Genomic DNA, 23731 nt, shown 5'->3' with positions numbered 1-23731 from the left:
GTAATATCCATGCCTCCCTTATTTTTTGAAGATGGATTTAACTTCATTTACATGATTTTCAATTATTTTGAGATTTTTATTCAAGTCTCAAGCTTGTGGATTGCATCTCTAACTTTTGTGCTTAATAATACGATAAGCATATTTGGAGAAAGTCCTACATTCCAATAAAAATCAATCTTTGTGTGTAGATTATATCATGTATAATTACATTGAATAAATTTTGAGAGATTATGAGAGAGGGAAGAATGAATGTTTCATATAGTTGAATCTTGAGAGATTATGTAAGAGAGAAGAATGAATGTCTCATATAGTTTCTTTTCTTATCTCATGCATTCATATTCACCCAAAATCAATCACACTACATGCATATTCACTAGAAATTAAGTAATTCAATTTTGAGTTGCAAAAAGTGACCCGGTCATATTGCAACAAGAATTTGAAGAACTCACTTAGTTTCCAAAGAAAACATAAGCATCACATCCCCAATGTTGGCTAAAACATGTTTTGAAAATAATATGATTTTTAACATTTTAGAACCTATGTTTACTTAAGCAAATGCAAAATTTCTCATCTCTTAGACCTAATCACATGATTTGGCAAAAGTGATTTCAAAATCAATTCATCTTGCTAAGATAACTTGGCCATTTTCCTAAAAGTTGATCATAAGGTCAACCCAAAATCTTAAAATTATCTTGAACAAAGAACCCGATTTCAATCTTAAAAATCTTCAATTTTCCCCTACAAGTTATGATCTAAAAACATCAAATTGATTTGCAAAATCATGACCATTATTTATCCCATTCAATCCAAATGGCATGCAATTTCGACTAAAATAATGGTCTTCAATACAAATCAATTAAAAAACCCTCCAAAGAATTTCTAAAATAACTTGTAAAAACAAGTCATTTTCCTAATCAACTTATTTCAATTTCACTCCAAAACAAGTTCAAATAATTTGTTCGAAATGAACTTTCAATTCTCAAAAACCAAAGCCTCGATGCACAAGAATATAGGATTTGCATAGATAACTTGTACGTGATCTCAAGAATCCTTAGTCATTGGTCTAATTATCCCTGTTAAAGGCAGCAAGAACGGTTGAACCCCATACCTACGGGTGGATCCCTTTCTTTTGAAATTTTTCCTCAAAACCCAACTCAAAAATTTTGCTGATTTGCATCAACGCCCCTGAGGATGGGGAGGGGTGTGAATAGATGGCGATCATGATAGGACCCATCATCGTCTGTCTAAGGATATTTGGATCATATGCAAGTTATTTTCACAATGTTGGATATCAATTGTATAAAATTCATAAACATGCATATTGGCATCATGTTAGTATACATTGAGGTGGTTCCATAAACCTCTTTACTTCTTTAATCCCACCCTTCCTCAATTTAGGATTTGTATGAAGCCCATGTATGCTCTCGAATTTTCAAACTTGTCTCTTAGGAATATGTGCGATATAGCCATTTCTTTTTGCATCTTCTCATAAGTTTTGAAAAACAAATTCTCACCTATATCATATCTCGGTCATCATGTTGTCGGGCTATTTTTAGAACATTAGTCCAAGATATAACTTTACAACTGGACCACCTAATTGGTCTGAAAAGTCCTCCCATTAGTACTAAAATGGACAATAGTTTGATATATTTTTGGGCGAATAAGGATAATTGGAGAGCCCAAATCTAGAAACCCCTTGAAGGAGTCTACATCAGCACTATAGGCATACTTTGAATTTTGGATAAATCAAGAACAATTCACATGTTTATTCTCCATAAGTTCCAAGACCAATTTTCAAAACAATGCATATAGGCAAAAGTCCTAGCAAATGTATTGTCAATTTTCATCAGTTTCTTGTTTGAATGCATGAGATGTAATATTTTACCTTGTCTCCAAACACATGTCCAAACCCAATGCCAAAACTCTTCTCAAGTTTCTATTGGGTCCAATTATGTCAACATCTAATACTTTATCTTGTTCAGATAGACTCAGAAAGCATTTTTCCATATGACCATATTCTATTCGGGTCGTGTCAAGGCTGATAGGGACTTCGCATCATCCCAAGTGGGGTCTACCTACCTCAGTGGTATCTTTCATGGTATCCAACTTTCTAGTGTATGTTCCTGAACCACTTAGAAGATGCGGCCTTGAAGAAGCTTGTCATGTGGCCCATCAATGGCAATCTAATCCATGCAGTTGCCGAAAGATGGAACCCAAGGACCAAAACATTCTGGTTCGCATGGGGTGAAATGACAATGACTAAATGAGTTTTCTAACATTATGGGTTTGCTAGAGCCGAAAGGTGACCCAAAAGTACCAATTGAAGACCAGTTCCTTGTTAATCAAGGCCAAGTCAAAACTCTAGAAGTAATCCGCAAACTCACAGGAAGATAGAGCTGGCCCTTTTAAGAAAAAGATGGACATTAGTACCTCCAACTACAAGAACATGGTGAAACATATTCCCAATATGTCAACCCTGCTTCACTATTTAGAAGTGTCACAGACAAGTGCAAAAACTCCATGGTGACTTGCACCATGGGTCTCATCTACTTCAACAATGAAGAACACATAATGGATTTTCGCACAGCTCACCTCTTTAGAAAAAGGGGGTATATCAAAGTCCACCACATATCCATAGCAATGGCAGCCTTGGCATTTCTTTACCGAGGATTGACCAAATTTTCAATTGGGGATACAGATTCAATAGAAGGATGTGTCTTCACATTACAAGCATGGTTCTACAAACACGTGGGACTACAATCATGTCATTTTCAAAACACCAATGGCCAATTATCCAATATGGAGCACTATCGTAGGAAGATAGAAGAAGCGGATGACTCTGCCATCATTTGGGACTTCTTTGATCGAGAAGTCATCAAGTCAAGATATACCTACAGCCCATTCAGAGGAAATCTGCTATTTGGACCATTTTTTATAGTTGAATACCATCAAAAGCATTGCATTAGACAATTATCATAGCATCAAAGGAAAGCATATCCAATTGAAACAGAAGGAGCCATCGTGGAGTGCAATCGGAATACTGGAGAGAGGTCCAGAATATACACCTATGCCCAACAATGTTGAGAATCATTTGATCACTTATATATTATTCTTGGTCCTGGAATGGGCCCTGAATATGTAAAATGGTGGAATGAAGTCCACCCATCTATCCTTTTATCCTAGATTATCATGTCTAGTTCATTGTGGTTAATCAAGCTAAATTTTGCCAAGTTTTGTTAAACTTTGTCAAGTCTTTTCAAAATCAATATGCAATCCAAATTTTCCATTTTGTCATCTGTACAAATTATCTATCATCAATTCAAATCCTAACATTTTCAATTGTTCTTCTCGCAAGGTAAATGTTCGCTTTATGGTGGAGACTGGAGGCCAACAAAGAAAAAGGATTGGGATGGAGCAAGAGCAACCTTTCATGGGAGACAAGGGAGAAGAATCCTCCTCAGATTCAACTCCCAAGACAGAAGCAAATGATCCAGAGTATGAAGAATATAAGAACTTCTAGAAATATATGATCATGTTCAATGAAGAGCAAGCTAGGCAGAGAGGGCCAAAAAGAAAGAGAAGAAGACAAAGAAATCTTCATCGAGCAACTCTGATTGTTCTAAAGATGCTGCTACATAATCAAGTAATGAGGAAGAACAACAAATTCCCAAGAAGAAGGTAGAATCCAAGCAAAGATTTAGGAATTTGAAATGAAGTTGAATGCAGTTCAACTCAAAGGCAAGAATATGCAAAATTTTTTATGAAAGCTTTGAAAATGACAAGCACATAAAAAACTTTCCTAAGAAATTCATCAAATTTGATGGTCATGGAGATCCTAAGGCACATTTGGCCTTGTTCTTTGCAGAATGTTACAAATTTCACCACAATCATAAAACTCTCTTTTGATGTTTCCCAATGAGCTTAGAAGGAATTGCAGCACAATGGTACGGGGAGCACATTAATCTAGTAAAACTTAAACATTTTGATAGACTAATCAACCTTTTCATTGAAAGATTCATTCAAAAGGTCAAAACAGTGCCAACAATCACCACATTGTGTTATCTGAAACAAAAGGCAGGTGAGAAAGTCAGAGATTTTATTCAACGATGGAGGTCTTCTTGCAATAAGATGAGAGTCCCAATCTCTCAATCCCATGACTGGGACTAGTCACCAACAATTTAACACAACCATTAAGGAACCTCGTTTCTAATGCTCCAATCAAATCTTTCATCGATCTCACTAAGAGAGAGGAATGCATCGAAGCAGGAATTGGAAATGGAGCCTGTAGAAACACGAAATATAAGAAAAAAGAATACGATGAACACGATGTGACGTGGAAAAACCCTCAACAAGAGGGAAAAAACCACGGATGAGGAGGAACTGGTGCCCACTAGCAACCAGACTCTCTCTCTCTTAAGATTTCATTAACTCACTCAAGATTAGGGTTACAATCCTTAAGTAAGGCCCAACAAGGGCTACACGATGGATCGGGTATGGATCCAGACCCGGTCCCGAGAACCATCTAACACGTTTCAACACTCCCCCTCAAGTTGGGCATACATATCAAACATGCCCAACTTGGATACATTTCTCTCGAACGAAGTCAAAGATAGAGCTTTCGTCAAAACATCAGCAGTTTGGTCTTTAGACTTCATGTAAGGTAAGACTAACTCTTTAGCATCAATCCTTTCACGAATGAAGTAACGATCAATCTCAACATGATTTGTTCTGTCGTGTAGCACAGGGTTGTTGACTAAGTTGATTGCAGACTTGTTGTCACAGTACATCTTCATAGGTCCTTCAATCTCTATCCCGATATCAGTCAGCAATATTTTCAGCCATAGTAACTCTGACACTCCCATAACAATAGCTCTATACTCTGCCTCAGCACTAGATCGATAACACACATCCTGTCTCTTGCTCCTCTAGGCAACAAGATTTCCTCCCAAGTAGACACAATACCTTGTAGTAGACCGTCTAGTATCAGCACAACCTGCCCTGTCTGCATCGAAATACCCCTCGATCTCTACAGTCTCTTGTTTCACATACAAGAGTCCTTTGCCAGGATTTCTCTTCAAATAGCAAGCAGGTCTACACCCCAGTTTACCAGTCTCCTCCAACAGATTTAATATGTATTTCCTTTGATTTAACACAAGGCCAGTACTAGATCTAGCAAATTCAATACCAAGAAAATACATCAGTTTGCCAAGATCCTTGAGATCAAATTCAGCAGCCAGTAACACTTTTAACTTGATGATCTCCTCATCATCATCTCCTGTGACAATCATGTCATCTATATAGACAAGTAAAAGAGTGACCCTGCCCTCTTTTTTCTTCACAAATAGAGTGTGGTCTCCATTCCCTTGATTGTACCCATGATGTTGCATCACTCGTCTGAGTCGTTCAAACCATGCTCTGGGCGACTGCTTGAGGTAATATAAGGCATTTTTCAGCTTACAACATTTCTCTGGTTCTTCATATCCTGGGGGCATACGCATATACACTTCTTCTTCGAGATCACCATTAAGGAAAGCATTCTTAACATCGAGTTCGTACATCCTCCACTCCTTCATCATAGCTAGGGACATAACAACTCTAACTGTCTTCATTTTTGCAGCTAGAGCAAATGTCTCTAAGTAATCAATCCCATATTTTTTTACTAAACCCCTTGGCCACAAGGCGAGCTTTGTATCTTTCAACACTTCCAACTAGTTTATACTTAATGGTATACACCCACTTGGATCCAACCAAGTGAGCTGCCTCAGGAATCTTCACAACTTTCCATGTCATGTTTCTTCTCAAGGCTTCCATTTCTTCTTTCATAGCATCAGCCCACTTGGAATCACTTTGAGCTTCAGCAACGGTCCTGGGAATCACAGCCAAAGAAAGAGAAGATACAAAACACTTGTAATCCTTGCTAAGTCTAGAATAGGATACAAAATTACCAATCGGTTGTTGAGTAGATGACCTGACACCCTTTCTCAAGGCAATGGGAAGTTCTTCATTTTCTTTTTCAACCCCATCTTGAGTCTTCAAGGTAGAACTTGGTTCATCTAGGGAAGGAATGGCATTGGGATTGGAAATAGACCTCACACCATAAGTTACCTCCTTTGTCCGAGCACCTCGTCTAGAGTAGACCTGTCCAAACAAACGATGACCTTCCTTTTCAGTTCTGGTGTCACACCCTTCCTCCTTCTCAGGCACATCAACAATTGTGAGAGATTCTTCTTTCTTGTAATCCAAAAAATCTGTAAATTGAATCTCCTAACTCTGAGAATACTCTTCCCTAACCACATACTTCTCCCCCTGGTATCAAGTTTCTTAACATTGGGACTGTGATCATGAATAAAACACACACAACAAAAAACACGAGAGGGAAGGAGAAAAGGTTGATGACTTCTTAGAAGTAAAGAATGGGAAGTTTGACCATTCAGCACACCACTGGGCATGCGGTTGATGAGATACGCACCAGTAAGAACTGCATCACCCCAATAGTGTTTGGAAAGATTCCTCTGAAACAAAAAGGCTCTGGTGACATTAAGGAGATGGCGATTCTTCCTCTCAGCCACCCCGTTTTGTGGGGGAGTATAACTACAGGACATCGCATGAACAATCCCCCTTTTTTCGAAGGAAATCCTCAACTGACTGACACATATACTCACAGGCATTATCCGATCGGAAGGTTTTAACAGTTTCACCATATTGAGTTTGCACAAGTAGAATGAAAGTCTCTTGATATGAGGTACCTCGCTGCGATCTTTTAACAAGTTCACAAAGGTGGTCCGAGAGAAGTCATCAATAAAAGTTATAAAATATTGAAACCCTTGACGGGTATGAATTCCCGAAAGCCCCCACACATCCGAGCAACCAAGCAAAAAGCTTCATTAACACAACTAGTAGAAATAGGGTACGAAACCCTCACATGTTCGGCAAATTAACATACATCACAAGAAATCAAGACAAGTTCAGAGTGGAACACAAATCGGGAAGCAACTGTTTCAAAATGCCAAAATGTAAATGCCCAAGGCGTTCATGCCAATACAAGAAGGACTAAAGACAATCTTCTCTTCGCTTTTGTCTTGCTGATCGCTATCATAAGAGCCGTGGCCACGCGTATGGGAAGACAATGTTGTGAAAGATAGAGAAAAGAGAGGGAACACAAGAGCACGAGAGGGAGAGAGAGAGAGAGAGTGAGAATAGACTATCATTTCTTCATTGCTAACCCTAATCTCTTACTTAAAGAGAGAATAGGGGTCAGCTAGAGTCTTTACACAAGAGAGACACATAAAGATATAAATGACTAAAGAAGACTCTTAACTTTTAAATAATCAGAAAACTACCACGCTTAAATATAAACTTTCTAATTTCAACACTCCCCCTCAAGCTGGAGCATAGATATCAATCATGCTCAGCTTGTTACAACATCTAGAGAAATCACCAATGGGAAGAGCCTTAGTAAACATATCTGCCGCCTGATCTTCAGAAGCTACATGAACTATAGACACAACACCTCCTTGTATAAGATCCCAAATATAATGACAATCGACCTCTATGTGCTTTGTTCTCTCATGAAATACTGGATTATTTACAATGTAAATGGGAGCCTTGTTATCACAGTACATTTTCATAGGAAGAGGAACTTGAATACTCATATTTGTTAGCATAAACTTAACTCAAGTCATCTCAGTAGCCGTTTGAGCAATTGCTTTATATTCAGATGTTGCACTTGATCTCAAAACTACATTTTGTTTCGTGCTTCTCCATGATATTAGGTTGCCCCCAACAAAGATACAGAAGCCTGTGGTGGATTTTATGTCATCAACAGACCCTGCATAATCAGTATCACTGTAAGCAACAATTTCTAGAGATTCCCCTTTCTTGAAAAAGAGGCCCCTGTCTGGAGATGACTTTAGATATTTCAAAACCATCAATGCAGCATCCCAATGGACTTTTCTAGGTTTTTCCATAAACTGACTTAGTTTTCCAACAACAAAGCTAATGTCTGGTCTAGTCACAGTGACATATAGAAGCTTGCCAATAAGTGACCTGTAAGATCGTGAATCCACTAGCTCCGATTGATCATCATGAAGATGAAGACGTGGATTCATGGGAAGATTAACCGGCTTGGCTCCTAACATCCCTATATCCTGCAGTAGGTCAAGTACATATTTCCTCTGAGACAACACTACACCTTCTTTGTTATGAGCAACCTCAATCCCAAGAAAATATCGCAAGTGACCAAGATCTTTCGTGACAAAGTGTTTCTAAAGGAAAGTCTTTGTGACTGAAATTTCTTTATCACAATCACCTGTCAGGATAATGTCATCAACATAAACTACCATAACCACTATACCTTTGGAGCTCTTCTTGATGAATAGAGAATGGTCCAAAGGAGATCTTTCAAATACACACTGTGAAATGACCTCAGATAATTTGTGAAACCACGCCCTAGGACTTTGTTTAAGTTCATAAATTGCCTTCTTGAGATGACACACTTTTCTACACTCCTTCTGTCGCTCGAACCCTGAGGGCTGCTGCATATATACAATCTCTTCAAGATCACCATAGAGAAAGGTATTCTTTACGTCAAGCTGATACATAGGCCAATTAGAGTGTACCGCAACAGAGATAATGAGCCGAATAGTTCTCAACCTGGCCACAAGAGAGAAAGTCTCAAAGAAGTCAACTCCATATGTCTGAGTATAACCCTTAGCCACTAATCGAGCCTTATATCTCTCTACAAACCCATCTGAATGGTACTTGACTGTAAAGACCCATTTAGAGTCAACAATATCACAATTTGAAGGAGGATCAACCAATTCCCAGGTACCACGCTGTAAGAGAGCATCCATCTCATCTTGCATGGCTTTTCGCCATTTACAGTCTAGTAGTGCTTGTTGATGACTAGTCAGTACAGTAGGGACTATCATAGCATGAAGAAACTGCTGTAAGTTGTCATCAAGGTGGTCAGTGGAAACAAATTGTGAGATAGGATGCATAGTACACTATCTCTTTGCCTTTGTGCAAGGCTATAAGCAAGTCCTGAGAAGGATCAATGTCAAGTATACTTACTTCAATGGAGCTCACATCCTGAGAAGATTCTGATGGTCGACCATGAGAGGGATCCTGCCGATGCGTGTATACCAATGGAGGGTCCTGGAATCTATTCATAGTCGGAGTAGGAGAGGGAAAAGACTGCAACGGGACTGGAGGGATAGGTAGAGGAATAGGACATGGCATCTCAGATGACACAGAAGTAGGATTAAAGTAGGACTGATACTCAAAGAAAGTGACATCCGCACTAATATACTCTTTGTGAGTTACCGGATCAAAGCATTTGTACCCTTTTTGGTTTCGAGGATAGCCAATGAACACACATTTAATGGCTTGAGCAGCAAGTTTATCACGTTTAGGCCCAAGGATGTGAACAAAACAAGTACAACCAAATACTTTTGGTGCAACAGGAAATAAGCTTCGATTGGGATAAACAAGTTTAATCGGTACTTTGTTGTCAATGGAGGATGATGGTAAACGATTTGTCAGGTAACAAGCCATGAGTATGACATCACCCCATAAGTATGTAGGTACATGATTATGAAGTATTAGGGTACGAGCAACAGTTAGAAGTTGCCTATGTTTTCGTTCGGCAACTCCATTCTGTTGTGAGGTGTGAGGACATGTAAATTGGGGAGAGATACCATTTTCAGCATAAAAGGTCATTAAGGTAGATGATTTGAACTCAAGAGCATTATCAGTGCGAATACACTTAACGAGAGAAACAAACTGAGTTCCTATTTCAATAATCAAGTTTTTAAGAATAGGTACTACTTCAGACCTTTCTTTCAAAAGAAATACCCAACTAACTCGAGAGTAATTATCAACAACAACCAGAAAATACCTAAACTTAGATCGGCTAGCAACCCTGCTAGGACCCCACATATCAACATGAAAAAGATCAAACAACCCTTGACTTGATGGACTAAGACTCGAATGAAAACTACTACGAGTATGCTCGCCAAGTTGACGGGCCTCACACTGAAATGACTCTACGACTGAAAGGTGAGGTAGGATGGAACGGAGCTTGGACCCCGAAGGATGACTGAGCCTGAGATGCCACTGAAAGGGTGTAGAATCTGATGTAGAAGAGGTAGCAGCAAGTCCCACAGGGAATGATAGGATGTAGACGCCCCCTTTTTGATAGCCACCACCAATAGTCTTCCCAGTTTGTAAGTCTTGAAATGAGCATGCACCAGGGTCAATGCGATAGTGTAAATCAGTAGTCAACTGTTTAACAGAGAGCAAATTGGAGGGAAACTCAGGAGCGTATAAGACATGTGGAATGGTCATAGACTGAGAAAGTTTCACATCTCCATAACCCAATATAGGTGACATTCTGCCATCTGCAATTTTAACATGACGTGGTTGAGAGAATCTATGCAACATAGTGAACAAACCAGGTCTACTGCAGAAATGTCTCGATACTCCTGAGTCAATAATCCAAGAGATACTTGAATCAAGCGTGGATGTACCCGTAGAGAGAGCTCGAACAATCAAAGTAGTGGAAGTTGAAGCTTCTTAGGCTTTGTGTGCCAAAAACTGCTCATACTCAGATCTGTCAATGCTAACTGTGACTGTAAATCCAAAAAAGGGAGGATTCCCAGTTCCTTTATAATCATTCCCACCATCTGGTTTGATAATCTCAGCCATAATAAACACAGAAGGGAGCACCAAAACAATTTTGTAGCAGTTTGAACACACAAAAGAACGGCCAACTTATAATTAATCAGTCATGTAAGGGGCTGATCAACAACACAGAATTCAACACTATCACTTGCAATCGCAGCGCCACTGTCGCACGTCAAGGGGCTGATCAGCAAAGTAGAAATCAACAATATCACGCGCAGCACCACTGCCACATGCCACAATAGATTGTGTAGGTCCCCAAATGTTCATGTTATAGCCGACAGTCTTGACAGAGAAACGTCCTTAAAACATTAACCAATGTAGACTCCCTCACCGCTGTGCATATAAATTTCTGTTGATGTCCACAGCTTCAATGTATCGATGTCCAGAAATTGATATTTTTTTTTTCTTTTATCAGATCTGATATGATCTACATTTCAAAACTGATCTTGTCGTCTCCCACACAGCAACGTCCAATGTGATCTGGCCTAAACTTCTTCTTCAACAGCAGCAACCAAAAAAAAAATCTGATACAACCCTTTGCAGTCACGTACCAGATCAAAAAAAAAAACTGTTCCACAGCAACTCCCAGCCGCAACTTCCACATAGTTGCTTATGCTGCACTACATCCATGTTAGGGACCTAATCACACATACCTCTCACGTGTGATTAGGTTCCCCTTCCACGCTGTCCACTATTTCTTGATCAGCAGAAAGAAGAGAGAAAGGAAGGGTAGAGAAATAAAATGAAAGAAATAGGAAGAGATAGAATAGGAGAAGAGGTCGCCGGAAAATCACGTCAACCGTCACCGGAGAAGGATGGAGATAACCGGCTCTGATACCATATTGTGAAAGATGGAGAAAAGAGAGGGAACACAAGAGCACAAGAGGGAGAGAGAGAGAGAGAGAGAGAATAAACTATCATTCCTTCATTGCTAACCCTAATCTCTTACTTAAAGAGAGAATAGGGGTCGACTAGAGTCTTTACACAAGAGAGACACAGAAAGATATAAATGACTAAAGAAGACTCTTAACTTTTAAATAATCAGAAAACTACCACACTTAAATATAAACTTTCTAATTTCAACAGACGATATAAGCCATCAGACGTCAAACCAATCCCAATCCTCTTCCATGTCGCCAAGTCCTACAAAACACAACCATTTGCAGAAAAAATAAGTTCACAATTCAGCTCTTTAGTAAGTTTACTAATTGACAACAGATTTAAGGGAAGTTGAGGGACATGTAATGCTCCTCGCACATGAAACTTGTCCAATAAGGACAGGCTCCCTTCTCCTGCCACAGAGGTAGAGGAACCATCTACGAGAGATACTTGTTCCCTTTCAGAAGACAACTTATACTCATGAAACAATTTAGGGTTACCCGTCATGTGGTGAGTAGCACCACTGTCCACAATCCATTCTCCTACACAAGAGTTACCTTTATCCCCTACAATGGCAAGAGCTTGATTAACCTTTGTCTCATCTGATGCCTCGACCTGATTGACATCGATCCGACCCAGATAAGCCCTCAGTTCACAAAGCTGTTCAGCAGAAATGGAGACCTTTCCTCCACTAGATTTTGTTTCCTCAGACACAGTCGGCTTCCCATTAGAAGACCTCCCTTTGTTACCCTTTTTCTCTCAATGAAGATCCCAACAGAAATCCATAGTATGATCAGTCTTCTTGCAGTGAGTACATCTACGAAGAGATCTAGTAGTGCCTCCAGGACCACGACTAACAAGAGCAAATCTCTCATTATATGACATGAGATCCCTCTTTCCCCCAGTTTCAACATGAGAATACACATCTTCAATACTTGACACTTCTCCTAAATTCAGAATCTTGCTTCTAACACCTTCAAACTCATCATTCAAACCAACTAAAAAGAGGAACACCCTATTTTCCCTCTCTTTAGCTACATAAAGTGCCTGATCTTGGACAGTGCCAAGTAACATCACAATAATAGTCAAGATCCTCCCACTTGGCTTTCAAAGCCCCATAGTAATCTGCTATAGATAAGTTCCCTTGCCGAAGCTCATAGACATCCTTCATTAGTTGGTAAGTCCGGATAGCCTTTTTCTTCTAGCCATACATTTTCTCCAAAATCACCCACATGTCTCTAGCAGTTTTCTTCCGAAGAATAAGGGGTTAAATATCAGCGGAAACAGAGTTGACAATCTAAGTTTTTACTTGATTATCCTCAAGAAACCATGTGTCCCACACACCACTTGTCTCCGTCGGTTCAGGTTTTCTTCCATTGATATAGGCAATTCGACCGTGGCCAGCAATCCCCATAGTCATAGCGGCCGACCACGAGAGGTAGTTCACGTTGGTAAAGCGAGTAGTAGTGACCTGAACGAGAACATTCTCAGTTCTATAAGCCCCGATTTCAGTTTGATCAGTGTTGACGGTCGACGAGAAAGACACTGCCATGACTACAGACCGGCCCTGCAAAGAGAACAAGGACAACAATAGAAGGAGCACCAAACAAGGAGCCTGAGTGATAGCAAGAGCATTGGTGGCAGCAAGGGGAAAGAAGTACCGACGGCAGCGGCAGCAAGGGCACCGACGACAGTATAGGACGCTGGCGGTAGGAAGAAGTACCGACGACAGATGAAGGTAGCAGAACAACGGTCAGCGGCAAGGAGCTTCTGCGAGTGTCGCCAAAGCAGTCCAGCAACTGCAAACAGCAGCAGTGGAAGTGGCGATGTCGGTCAGGCAGAATGTAGGATGCGACACCATGGGGTAGAAACGGCAGCATAAGGCAACATATTAGGTGGCGGAGTAGAGGGCAGCGGCAGACACGGGCGATGCAGAGGGTCTCAAGCAATGCAGCCGGGTAGTGGCGGCTGGCAGCGGCGGCGGCTGCAGTGAGTGATAGAGAGATTAGGGTTGAATCACAACCCCAAAAAATTTCCAAAACTCGTCGGCTCTGATACCATGTAGAAGCACGAAATATAGGAAAAAAGAATACGATGAACACGATGTAACGTGAAAAAACCCTCAACAAGAGGGAAAAAACCACTGATGAGGAGGAACTGGTGCCCACTAGCAACCAGACTCTATCTCTCTCTTAAGATTTCATTAACTCACTCAATATTAGGGTTACAATCCTTAAGTAAGGCCCAACAAGGGCTACACGATGGATCAGGTATGGATCCAGGCCCGGTCTCGAGAACCATCTAACACGTTTCAACAGAGCCTTTGATGTTGTCATCCCGGTAAAGTTCAAGGAAGATATAAAGAAAATAAGCAATAGTTAGAATGCTCTAACCAATATCACAGCCAATGGCACCGCCTTCAAAAAAAGAAAGGGCAAACTACTTCAGGAATAAAGGAGTAGTGAACAAAGCCAACAGCAGTAGCAGTGGCACTAAGAACAAACATCCTGGATGAGGATATAATAGAAAATTCACCCCATTGGGAAGAACAAAGAACAATTTTGCAAATTTCATCGTGCCCCAGGACAGGATATAGACGATTGTCTTGTGCTCAAAAATATTGTATAGCACACAGTTGACAAAGAAATAATCAAGCCAGTGAACAACCGAACATCCTCAAAAACTCTTTTCCTAAACATGGGAAAGAAACCACTGTAATGATCATATTTTCAACAAATTATCAAGCCATGGTGGCAAACAAAAGGGACAAAACATCATTGGATTTCTTTGAGTTACTTTCCCAACATGATAAGAGATCCATCAATGAACCAACAGAACAAGACAAGCAAAACAGTCAGATAGAGGTTGATCAAAAGAAGCAAATATGGGATCCTGAACCTTTGGAAACTATTTTCAAGGAATTAGACTCCCTACCTCAAATCAAGAGGAAAGATTTAGCCCTAACCGAGAAGATGAATGAGTTTTTGGACTATAAAAATGATCCAATCACATTTTATGATAAAGATCTACCAAACGGAGGCACATTGCCTAATGATGCCTTGCACATAGTGGTCGAAACAAAGGGTATTAGAGTCTCCAATATTTTTATTGATGGAGGAGCCAGCCTGAACATTTATCCACAGCAAAAAACTTGTGCATTAGGCATAAAGCAAGCTGACTATACCCCATCATCAATTTTCATTAATGTATATGACAGATTGGGACAACCTTGCATAGGCTGTGTATGTCTTGATTTAAATATCTCTAAGACATATCATCGGGTTTTATTTCATGTGGTAGATATAGAACCCTCATTCAACTTGTTGCTCGGCAAACCATAGATCCATGCTACAAATGTGGTTCCTTCTACTTTACATCGGTGTGTCAAATGGACTCACAACATGAATACTATAATAATATATGCAAAGGACAGGCATAATCGTCTTGTGTATCCAATGATTCTGGTACCAACATATACAATTGAAGTGCCTAGTGTTTGAATATGCAAAGAAGAATTATCTCAATGTCTTAGCAAATTGGCTATTCAAAAGCCAAATAAACAAATGTGGTTGGAAAAAGATACTAAGCCTGAAACAAATTACAAAAGTCATCCATTGTTCATAAATTTCTGCAGAATGAGAAAGGATTGGACCTGCTTACGCGCCATTCACTGGCCTTAGCAAATATGAGAATAGAATCTTAGAACCAATTACCTTGTCAGGATAGCAAGGCGCCCAGGCTTAGGAATGTCAAAGTCGTGAAAAAGTAGATGCCGAAAAAGAATTCAAGCCAGTGCCTTTTGTCAGGGGCAATACCATAGGCGAATGTTAACCATCAATTTGAGTCAATCAATACTTCAATGAGTCCATTATTTTTTTTTTGTCATCTAATCACCATTTTGTCATTTTGTTGTCATTATACTCCAATAGACTAGGTGTCTTTTTTTTGTAATACATTCAAATATGCAATGACATCTGCAATTTACTTCCATACATAGTGTCTTAAATTTCATCTAACCTTTTCATAATCTTTAAGATGGCACCTAGGATCAAATGTCAAAAACCTTCAAGAAGGTAAATCCAAAACTCACCAAGGCAGAATATCCAAAATTCATTCAAATAAAAAAACAAGATCAATTGTCACCTTTGATTAATGACCCAATTGAGGAAATTGACATTGGCACGAAAGAAAATCTAAAGTTTTTGCAAATTGGAACAAGTCTCTTAGCAGAAGAAAAAGAAAAGTTAATAGACTTCCTAAAAAATCATCAAGAAGCCTTTGCATGGACTTATGAAGACATGCCCAGACTCGATACAAAGTTAGTTGAGCATCGATTGCCATTGAAACCACAATGCAAGCCAATCAAACAAAAGTTGAGTAAACTAAACCCCCATTTAGAATGGCAAGTTAAGGAAGGCCTAAAAGACCTACTAAAGGCAAATTCATCCGAACAATTGACTTTCCTGAATGGTTAGCAAACATCGTGGTAGTCCCAAAGAAAAATGGTAAAATTCGACTCTGCATCGATTTTAGATATTTGAATAAAGCCACACCAAAGGACAACTATCCACTTCCAAAAATCGATTTGTTAGTAGAGAGTATTGCAGGCCACGCTATGTTCTCCTTTATGGATGAATATTCTAGCTATAACAAAATTAAGTTGGTTACTCAAGACCAGGCCAAAACATCATTTACAACACCATGGGGTACCTTCTGCTATATCGTAATGCCATTTGGTCTGAAGAATGCTGGGGCAACATATCAAATGGCTACGTTCCACAATCAAATGCATCAAATCATAGATGCGTATGTGGATGATTTGCTAATTAAATTAAAAACTAGAGAAAATCACATCAGCATTCTTTCTCAAGTTTTTGATAGACTCTTACAATATAAGCTTAGACTAAATCCACAAAAGTGTGTGTTTGGCATAGAATCTGACATGCTTTTGGGATTTATGCTCAGCAAAAAAGGAATCGAAATGGATCCCTCCGAAGCAAAGGCGATCATTGAGATGTTACTGCCAACTAATCTAAAGGAGTTACATAGCCTGCAAGGTAGAATTCAGTCAATCAGAATGTTTATATCTAATTTTGTCATGAGATGTGAGCCCTTCAACCATTTACTGTAGAAATGAATCAAGTTTGATCAAATTTGAATGGGGACATGAATGTTAGGCCTTACTCGAAAAGATCAAGAAATATCTTCTTTGCCCACCAATTTTGAAACCCCAAATCTTTGGAAAACCTCTACTTCTTTACATCACAGTCACTAATTCAACCTGTGGTAGATTGTTGGCACAATATGAAAAAGGATACAGAATAGAACATGCCATCTATTACGTCAATAAGACATTTGTGTAGTATTAAAAGAATTACTCGCACATGAAAAAACTTGCTTAGCCTTGGTATGGATGTGTCAAAAATTGAGACATTACCTATTATCATGCAATGTTAAAATTTTATCCAAACTTAATCCAATCAAATATATCCTCGAGCAGCCATTTCTGAATGGAATGATAGCAAAATGGTAAGTTATGTTGATGCAATATGATTTGGAATATGTATCATAGAAATCAATCAAGGCTCAAACCATTGTAGATAAATTGGCAGATTTTCCTCTATAAGATAAAATAAAAAAAATGATAATTTTCTAGACGAGCAAATCCTAACGATCGAACGAGAGCCAATGTGAGAGATGCATTTTGAATTTCTCCTGCACACAACATGGCAGAATACAAGGCCTTAATACCAGGACTCAAATTACTTTTCAATTTTAAAGTGCAAAAAATTCACATTTTCGAAGATTCTCTCTTAGTTGTTAGTCAAGTCAATGGAGATTGACAAATCAAATATTAGAAATTGATCCCATATCAAGAATTAGCTACTTTCCTCATAAAACAACTCAATGAGTATCAGCTTTTACATGTCAAAAGAGAATTTAACCTGATTGCAGATGGTTTGGCTAGTTTAGGCTCTACCATTACCTTCAAACCAAGAGAATCTATTAGATCCTTTGAAGTCAGAAGACTCGAGAGACCATCTTATGTCATACCAGAACAGTTGCTACAAGCAGAAAGCAGAGAAACACCATCGTATCAGAACATCAAAGATTTTTTCCAAATATAAACACTTCCACCTGAAATATCTCGAAAAGAGTGAAGAGCTCTGAAGCATATGTCATCAAGATATTTCATCTTAGCCAACATTCCATATAGAAGAGGATTCAGTACAGAATATGCTAGATGTCTCGATGTAAAGGAGGCACTAGAAGTCATTCAAGAAGTCTATGAAGGAATTTGTGAAGGACATGTTGGGTATCAAACCCTTGTCAAGCAGATAGTCAAAGCATGGTACTATTGGCCCACAATACAGAAAGACTGTCACCAATTTGTCAAAAGATGCATCGAATGTCAATTGCACGCGCCATCAATTCATGCTCCACCAACTTATCTTCATTCGGTCAGGTCACCCTGGCCGTTTTTAATGTGGACCTTCGACATGGTCGGTCCAATCCATCCACCTACCTCAAATGGGCATAGGTATTTTCTTGCAGCTACATATGACTTCACCAGGTAGAAGCAAACAACTTAAAAATAGTCGAAGAGCGACATGTGGTGTCCTTCATTCATAAAAACCTTTTGTGTAGGTTTGGCATCCCACACAATATCATTTCTGGTAATGGTACTCATTTTAAAAATAAGAAAGTGTGCAATCTCTGTCACAAATACAAAATACAACACCATTTTTTTGCTCCATATTATCCTCAAGGTAATGGTCAAGCAGAAGCAACTAACAAGAGTTTGATTCGTGTTTTAGAAAGGACTATTGAAACAAGCTGAGATTAGCACAAGAAAATGCACAATGCACTTTGGCCGTATCGAACCATGATTCAAACACCCACCAATGCTATGCCATTTATAACTCGACTCATTTATAACTCGAGTTTTAACTCAAGTTCAACTCGACTCGTTTAATAAACGAGTCGAGCTTATATGAGCGAGTTCGAATCAAGCCCGAGCTGGCTTGACTCGCTATACATTCCTAATTTTAGCAGCACAAAAGTCATCCTCATTCAATTCTATGCTCATACCACATGCTCTCATTGCCAAGCTGTAAAGAGTGACTTCTTGGCCTTAGCATCCAAAATGAAGCTACACCGTGGTTTAACCTTGCTTAAGAGGGCCAGGACTCTTAGAATGTATGTATTCCTATATATATATATATATATATATATATGTCTTACATATATAGGTATGTGTATATTTTAGGGTACTTAGGTCTTGTAATTTTTCATTTATTTTATGTAATTTTCCATTTCTTTTACTTTTTCTATTAATTAAGAGGAGAACTAGCTGTTGGGCTTGTCTCCAATGGCTAGATTTCTAGCCGTTGGAAATGGCCCAACAGCCATTTCCCCTCCTCCTCTATTCTTTTCTTGTATTATAAATAAGGGATTGTTGTCCCTTGTTTGGCCATGGCTTGTTAAGCCACATCTTGTATTTTTGGCTAAAATCAATACATATTTTCTTTATCCTCTTGTTAAAGAACTCTTGTGTATTGCCTTGTTGAGTTAGTGGGAGATTCAAGAGTGATATTCTTGAAGTATTTGCCTTGTTTGGGCCTCATTTACATGGTATCAGAGCCATGTTTTGGCTATTCATATTGTTGTCCTTCAGTTTGAAGTTTCATCTCTTACTCCTTTGGAGCCGTGAAGCATTCCAAGTGCTCGACGTTATTGCTGGCTTATTCTGGATACAAGAAGGTGCTGTTTTGTTGGCCTCTATTGGTGGTAAAGATTGAAGCTAAGGTGTTGTTTTGCTGGCCTCTATTGGTGAAGAAGATTGTGGCTGATCTCCACTTTTCATCATCTTAAACATACAAGTTTTACACAAGAAGAAGGGTGACTGGTTTCTGTTATTGCCGTGGACTTCTTTTCACGTGGCAGCCAGCTTCGTCATAACTTGTAAGTGGATCTACCTTGTTGATTGTGATCATGGATGACAAAGTCTCGCCTCTTCCATTTTCCAAACTCTCATCAACAAACTATATACAATGGGCTAGAACTATGGAACATTTTATTCGTAGTAAAAGCCTTTGGGAACTAGTTGATGGGACAAAACTTGAACCACAACTAGTCATTACTAAAGTTGTTGATGGAAGAGCTATGAAATTGGATGGAACCGAAAAATAAAAAGTAGTGGCTGAATACAACAAGAAATGGGAAGAATGGAGTGTTGGTCATTACAAAATTATTACTTGGATCTTGACTTGTATTGACAATGCTACTAGCGGACAAATTTCTAAATTAAATTCTGCCATAGAAGCTTGGGAATATCTAAAGAAAACTCATACCATGAGAGATGTTGCTTATATGCATCATGTTCAAATCAAAATTCACAATCTTCAACAAGGAGATAGATCCATTAAAGATTATGTAGCTGAAATGGATCAATTGAATGATGAATTAAGTATTTTTGAACCACATTGGACACAAGACCTTATTCTTATAGAAAAGCAAATACAACGTGACAAGTTTTACAAGTTTATCATAGGTCTTAGACCCGAATTTGATGGTGTTAAAACCGCTTTACTTCATCGTTCTAAAACACTATCTATGAATGAAGCTATTGCGGAGCTTCAAATGGAGGAAAATCGTCTTTATCTTGATAAAGAGAAAGTCAACAATGTGCTTGCCACATCTAGGCCGAGGACCCATTTGAGACCTTATAGACCTCCTCACTTCAAAATGAAGGAGCAAGAAGAAAATTTATTTGTTATCATTGTCAAGAAGAAGGACATACCAAGCTAAGATGTCCAAAACTTAGAATTTTTGACAAAAGAAGCAATGTTGCGGCTCCAATTCAAGAAGAAAGAAAAGAAGTAAGCTCATTCCAACTTAATCAACTCATAAGTGCACTTCAACCTTTTCTAAAGGGAGGAGGCACACCTTCAACTTTGGGAGCTACCGTGGCATCTACTTCTTCAAGTAAGTATTCTTGGATTATTGATTCGGGTGCATCTTTTCATATGACTCCTTGTGGATCCCTTCTCACCGAATGCACTAAAAATGATTTTTATTCATTTGTGAAAACGGTGGATGGTACTTCTCTTGAAATTGATTTTATTGAAAATCTTGACCTAGCTTTTGGATCCAAAACTTTAAAAGTACCTCAAGTAAGATACATTCCTAAATTAAGCTTAAATTTATTGTCTGTTTCTCAAATACCTGACGTTGGCTTTGATATAATCTTCTCACAATCCAAATGTTTGATACAAGACCGAGTATCCAAGAAGACGATTGAGGAAGGTTTTAGAACAAAGTATCTCTACTACATAGACTTTTTGGACCTTTCAAAACCATCTTGCAATATCTCCAAAGAATGTGACATTCAAACTTGGCATCAAAGGCTTGGACATTCTAATATAGAAAAAATGTCTCATCTTCAATTCATGGAGAATTTTTGTCAAAAGAATTTTTATTGTAATGATTGTATTAAGGCTAAAATGAAAGCCTTACCTTTTGATAATAGAAATTTTATTGCTCAAAAATCTTTTGATTTAGTGCATTCGGATGTGTGGGACCCGCTCCTATTATGTCAAAAGGAGGATTATTGTACTATGTGATATTTATTGATGATTATTCTAGACATACTTGGGTTTACTTTCTCAAACACAAATCAGAGGTATTCACAAAGTTTAAGAATTTCTATAACATGATCTATATCCAATTTGGCTCAAATATCAAAATCTTTAGAAGTGAATCGGGAGGAGAATTTATGTCAAATGAATTTTAACAATTTCTAAAAGAAAAAGACATTGTTTATCAATGATCTTGTCCTAACACTCTACAACAAAATGGAGTGGCCGAACGTAAATATAGGCACATTATTGAAACTAATAGAGCCATTCTTTTATCTAAAAATGTTCCCAAAAACTTTTGGGTTGAGGCTGTTTTGATTTCAACCTATTTAATTAATAGAATGTCTACTAAACTTTTGAAACATATTTTTCCTTTTGAAAAACTTCACCATGTTAAACCTAATTACAATAGACTTAAAGTCTTTGGTTGCAAATGTTTTGTCTTAAGTGACAAAGAAGATAAGCTTTCTTCCAAAGCTATTTGTTGTGTTTTTATTAGGTATTCCGAAACTCAAAAGAGTTATAGATGTTATGATATTGAAAGGGATAAAGTTTATGTTTCTAGAAATATGATATTTTTAGAAAATAAAGATGGTTTCAAAGATGAACCCAAGAAACTAGAAGATTATACTTTTCTTTGGACTAATGATATTGATGATGATGATGATATTGATAATGATGATGATATTGATAATGATGAACCCGATAAAGTTGTAGAAGTGCCAATTGAAGAAGTCAACAATGATAATTCTACTTATATCATTCCTCCAAAAGAGATCTTAGTTTATAGAAGAAGAGATCTCCAAAATAAAAAACTAATCAATCTCTTCTTAGGAGATCCCAAAGGCACATTAGACCTCCTCAAAGATTTATCTCTTATGAGTCTTTTTTCCCAAAATTTCGAGCTTGTCTTATGACACATCATTCTTTTTATGAGCCATCTTCTTACTTGAAGCTAAGGAAGATCCCAATTGGATTGAAGCCATAAATCTTGAACTTAAAGCTCTTGAAAGCAATGAGACTTGGGATATTGTGCCTCTACCAACGGGAAAAAAGACTATTGGTTGTACATGGATCTATAAAATCAAAACTAGAAGTAATGGAACCTTAGAAAGATATAAGGCCAGACTTGTTGCCAAGGGATATGCTCAAGAATATGGGATTGATTATGAAGAAACTTTTGCTCCTGTTGCTCGCATGACTTCTGTTAGAACTCTTATTGCCATTGCTTCTGTTAAACATTTGACTATTTTTCAAATAGATGTGAAAAATGTTTTCTTAAATGGTCACCTACAAGAAGAAGTTTTCATGAGTGCTCCCCTTGGTTTTGATCTACCTCAAAACAAAGGTTTACGTCTTAAGAAAGCCCTTTATGGTTTAAAACAAGCTCCCAAGGCCTGGTTTGACAAGTTTAGTAGTGTCATGTTTAACCAAGGTTTTAAATCCTGCTACTCTGATACTGCCATGTTTGTAAAAACCACCTTAGTAGGTACAATTGTTTTATTATTGTATGTTGATGATATGGTTATTACTAGGAGTGATGATGAATGAATTATAGAGGTAAAACATTTTCTTAACAAATGCTTTCAAATGACTGATCTGGGAAGACTAACTTATTTTCTTGGAATTGAAGTTGCTTATAGCAAACATGGTTATCTTCTTTCTCAAATGAAGTTTGCCAGTGAATTAGATGACAGAACATGTATCTCAGATAACAAAGTTGTGGATACTCCAAAAGCACTGGGAGTAAAAATGAAAATTGATGATGGAAAGATATTGGAGAATCTCACTCCTTTTCGGTAAATAGTTGGTGCTCTTTCTTATCTCTCCATCACCAGTCCTGACATTGCTCATGTCGTGCATGTGATAAGCCAATTTCTACAAAGACCCACCTCAGTGGAGCGGCAACGCGGATTGTCCATTATATGAAAAACACTATTAACAAAGGACTATTTTTGTCTTCCTCTTCTATATTAGAATTAGTTGCTTATACAGATGTTGATTGGGGTGGAGATCCTAACAATAGGCACTCCACCACTGGTTTTTGTGTGTTTTTAGGTAATTTCTTAATTTCCTGACGATGCAAGAAACAAAATAAGGTGTCACTATTATCAACAGAAGCTGAGTATCGTGCAATGGCAACTACAACAATGAAGATAGTGTGGCTCAAAAGTTTATTGAAGGATATGGGAATTCATATCATGAATCCTGTCAAGCTTTGTTGCGACAACAAAAGTGCAATCTAGATTGCGAGCAATCACACCTTTCATGAAAGAATAAAGCATATAGAGATGGATTGTCATTATGTTTGTGAAGAGTTCCTTCAGAAAAACATAGATCTCTCCTATGTTCCCTCTGAATATCAACTAGGAGATTTCTTTACCAAGGCTCTTGCTGCTACCAGGTTTCACTTTCTCCTTGGTAAACTTTCGGTTATCACACCATAAGTTTGAGGGGGGATGTTAGAATGTCTATATATATATATATATATATATATATATTAGTGTGCTAATATATGTCTTACA

This window comes from Nymphaea colorata, chromosome 4 (genome assembly GCF_008831285.2).
Source record: "Nymphaea colorata isolate Beijing-Zhang1983 chromosome 4, ASM883128v2, whole genome shotgun sequence".
NCBI lineage: Eukaryota > Viridiplantae > Streptophyta > Magnoliopsida > Nymphaeales > Nymphaeaceae > Nymphaea > Nymphaea colorata.
Note: the sequence above shows the minus strand (reverse complement) of the source record.